The sequence below is a fragment of the Triturus cristatus genome, chromosome 7, assembly GCF_964204655.1.
Source record: "Triturus cristatus chromosome 7, aTriCri1.1, whole genome shotgun sequence".
Taxonomy (NCBI): domain Eukaryota; kingdom Metazoa; phylum Chordata; class Amphibia; order Caudata; family Salamandridae; genus Triturus; species Triturus cristatus.
The window spans coordinates 1179183148-1179187523 of NC_140590.1; the positions used below are offsets into that span (position 1 = coordinate 1179183148).

A 4376-nucleotide genomic window follows, 5' to 3' on the forward strand; every position below is an offset into this window, starting at 1 on the left:
TACCTTACTTCGCATGTCCAACATGACCCGCTTAAAAGGGGGCCTCTGATGTAACAAAATTGTGTTGTTTAGAAATCAAACTTTGGTGTGTGTCCCCTGCACCCTGGACATTAAAAAAGAATTTTAAAAAAGTGGCAACAGATTGGTAAAAGGAAGGAAGGGTCGGTCATTGTTCCCGATCAGACTGATGCAATGGCTATGTCCCTTGCCCCTGATGCATCCTAGCAGTGCAAATGAAGTGGTTGCACCGTGGTACAGCAGGGTAAAGGAACACTCCTGTACAGAGGGCAATTTCTGATAACAGACACAGATGCCACTGTTAGCGATGTTCAGCTGCACATTTGCATTCTTATAGTAGCTTTTTCCACCTGCCAAATGTACATTCGCCACAATTCATCCGCTCTCTCTTAACAGTAACATTCAGGGATCTAAGATAAACATTAAATTCAGTCTTTAATGAGGCACATTTGCTAAGCAGCATCGGTTGCGTGCATTGCGGCCGGTCTAGCTCTCCCGCTCTCTCTCGATTTTTAGCTACACTGCTGCATATAAATTAATATAAAAATACGACTTTTGCTGTACTGGACTCTCTTTTCTTAAAAAACATCATAGGTAACTCGTGATTAGCTTCCAATGTGATCCGGGCACACCGCCACAACATTCTCACCCTCACATTCATGAGAGAATTGCGTGCTCTGGTGTTCCTCCATTAACCTTTACTCCTGATCCTTCTGGTTCTTGCAAGTGATGAGTGGGTTTTTATGCTTGTGCGTGAAGTGTGACGTCCCATCCTTGTTTCGACAGGGCACATTACCTCTCTGAGTTAGAACTAGTGGTCCTTTGGAACAGTTACGTTACAATTGTTAAAGATAGAATAAACGATTTTAAATAGTTTATTCTGGTTTTTAGAAAAGTTTTAACAACAAAGATCAAATGAAATTGCATATGTTATCACACAATTGGGTGAAGATTAACACATTTTACATACTCCATGCATGTTATCACAGAAGGCATGTCATATAGGAGTTGACAATAGCATCAAGTGCATTATTTGTAGTGTGCACTAAATGCATATTTATGCTCCACTGAAGGTAAAGATGTAGAGGCACATAAACTCCCGGTGGTGTTAGAACAATACTTTTGTGTGGTACATCATTTTCCTGGTATAATCATAGGCTGGATATGAAACAAGCATTAAAAATGCAATAGGTCTCGCCTTTTATTAAGTTAAAGCCATTTGCTATGCTATACAATACCATTAGCAAAGCAAATGGCTTTAACTTAATCAAAGGCGAGACCTATTGCATTTTCAATGCTTGTTCTCTTTTATGCCCTTTCTTCCTCTCACAACAGTTTCGGTTTTAAGGGCAGTGTAAAAAAGGACAAGCAGAGATGAAGTAACCAAGGTTTTGTTGTGTTTAAGAGGGGATGCGGGACAGCTGCTCTCTGTCTTCAGCCAGTACCATAAAACCGAGGCTGTTGTGTGAGGAAGGGCATAATTTAAAATATAAGATTTGCATGCTGCACATTCACGCAAGGCTGCTGCTTGCCTGGCTCTTCCAGGGGGTGGCTGATGCTGCGGAGGGAGATTGAGGAAGCTTTGTCGCCCGCCATTGTGTGAAAGTGAAAGTGCCCAATGGCGCACTGAAAACTAAAACAAGCAGTGTAAAAACATGATTATGTAAACTCCAAGGGAGAGGGAGGGAGGGAGGGGTAGATGCCAGCTAAAGCAGCTGCTGGATATGAAAGAAGATCGCACACCACGTAAAAAGAAGTGCTTGCCTGCTAATTGAAGGAGACAGGATAACGCCGCACGTAAACGATCCAGTCCTGATGGGCGGTCCCAAAAGGAGACAGGGCAGTAATAAGGAGGGACTAAAAAGCCTCATTATCAATCGAAAGCCAGAATTTACCAAAGTCAATGACACCAGACAATGAAAAAGAGGGGCGTGGCTTCTACTCCACTTCTAAAACCTACCTTACTATAATGTGCCCCACAGAGCGAGCAACACATGCGCGCTGCAACGCTATGCGAGACATAAAAAACGCTCCTAATGTACACAAGGAGATGCAGCAATACACTGAAACAAGCATTTGCAATGCAATAGATCTCGCATTTACGCGAGTTTGAGCTATTGACATTGCAAACGACAATGCCTTTTTAATTTTGTTTTTGTTTTTAAAACATAAATAAAAGGCATTGTGATTTACGTAAATGCGAGACCTATTGCACTGCAAATGCTGGTTACTCTTGATATGTGTATTTCCCATTCAACGGTGATCTGTTTGTAAGCATTAGCTGATTTCTGCAAAGGCTTAAGACCTGCTTACCCCCAACAGGCAAATCCAAGCAGGAATACTGACTAGTCTGCTCTAAACAAGGAAGGCATTTGGCTATTTCCATACTTTTTCACTAGAGGGGCAACCAAGCAAAAGATGCTGCACTCTGGTGCCATAATTGTGTAGCCAGACTGATGGGGGCAGAGCCTGAAGTATGCTCTCGTTATGGGACCCCAGCTTCTCTGATCCCAGACCCTCCTAGCAGAAAGGGCCATGGAAGGGTGTTGAAAGTTGTAGCCACACTGCTCACCCACCTAATGTGTCATATTTAGCGCTAGTTTTGCAAGAACGAGATCTATTAGGGTGATGGAGGGGGATCTGAGGGTGCTGCCTTCAGAGTTCGAGAGAATAAATGAAGTCACCCCCTCATCCTCGTGTGCTCTATTTGGGCCCCTCTACTGTCCTTATGTCAGGACCCCGAGTCCTCTTTTTTGCTCTTACCAGGCACATATTCATATATCTCTCTATCCGGCAGGCCTGGATTTCTTTTATATTGATGCCCCCAATACCTGCAGGCTAGCCAGTTCACAGCGAGCAGGTTACCATCTACAAATAAAACACAGCAGCTGTTTGAAAGTCTGCAAATCAAAATACCCACTGGCTACGATTTGTATTTGTAGGTTAAAAATGAAAACAGCCTAGGATTTTAACACCTCCTGCACCTATGTGGCACTTGACACATTTACATGCAAAGGCTTTCAAATCTCTGGGACTTGTGCAAAATGTCCACAGGGGAATCCATCCTTCAAACCTGCTGTACTGTACATTACTAGTATCACTCCAAAGGCAGCTTTTACGCCATCTGCATCAGTAAAAATGTCACATCCCAGACAGTGCCACACTAATCTCACGCACAGCATTAACATTTCCCCAGGAACTTAAATAAACTGCGTATTTGTTGAGCTCTAATACTACACGCTGCAGTAACAAGCCACATTTTCCATTGAATGTCCAACACACACAGGGCATCATCAAAATAGCTTACATCGTGGTGCTGCTGTTATCGCGTATGTCTGGCGCTTGTTTATATATGCATCGCGCTTTCACCTTAAGTGAAAGCGCGATGCATATATAAACACGCATGTCTGGAAGAGACGCCGTGCACGAGCGTGCGCAAGTGAAATCTCCAGTACGGGTGAGCGGGGCCTAATGCCGACAGGGCGGACACAAACCCTGCTTCAACAGACGCCGACAATAGCTCTCGCCGAGGCGAAGCAGCGCATGCGCTGCATTCGTAGGCGAGACCTAAAAACAGCATGCTTCATTCACCCTCGCAGGTCTGCTATGACGAGCCTCAAGCACTAGAGGTGACAGGCTCCCACTGGGCTTGTCCATCCCTAGATCAAAGGCCTTTCAGAGCCAATTGTGTCACAGCCCTGAGCTCAGAGATCTTTGAGGTACAGCTTCTGTACCCTTTGACAATCATGGGTTAATTTAGCAACACATGTTTCAAGGCCCTTTATATCATCCAGCCTGCACAGTCCTTGTGCTGTGCTTGGAAAATCTCTAGTGATGAAAAATAAATCTTAGAAGAGGCTTGCTTAGAGCCCGCACATTACCTACATTAACTTACCATTGGTTGGCTCCAACGTCACTCAAGTTTCCATGCTTCCTATTGGTCAACGCCGCCTCCTCGCCTCAGGCTTCCTCCTGGGTTTCAGTCTTCGTTTCGTGGAGCATGGACCAAGTACAGTTTCATGTGGCCAGTGACCTTCCACTGGCCACAGGCTCCTGCAGGTACTCTTTTTTCACCTTTGAAAAGGGTGTTTTTTAGAAGTGTGTCCTCGAAGTTGCAGAAATTTAGTTGTGACATAAAAATGTTCCTTGTATTTCTGTAGAGATGCACCAGCTGGTTCAATCACAGCAGCTTTTACACTTTGGTGTGTCGGCGTCAACTGCCTGCACCCCGCTGGTGGGAATCTTGCATGTCCTCCCCTCACCAGCTCAGCTACACACTGCCATCTAGTGCACCACCCTGCACCTTGTGCGCCTAGAGCCAGCATATGTACCCACAAACATATGCACTGGTGTACAGT

The 4376-nt window shown here is 44.8% G+C and overlaps 1 non-coding gene across 1 annotated transcript; it reads left to right on the top strand.

The window, feature by feature from the left end:
• Window positions 1–725: 725 nt before the first annotated feature.
• On the top strand, window positions 726–824 carry LOC146811392 (small nucleolar RNA U13). Its single transcript, XR_014967105.1, has one exon. It is a non-coding gene; the product is annotated as a small nucleolar RNA U13 (small nucleolar RNA).
• The last annotated feature ends 3552 nt before the right edge of the window (window positions 825–4376 follow it).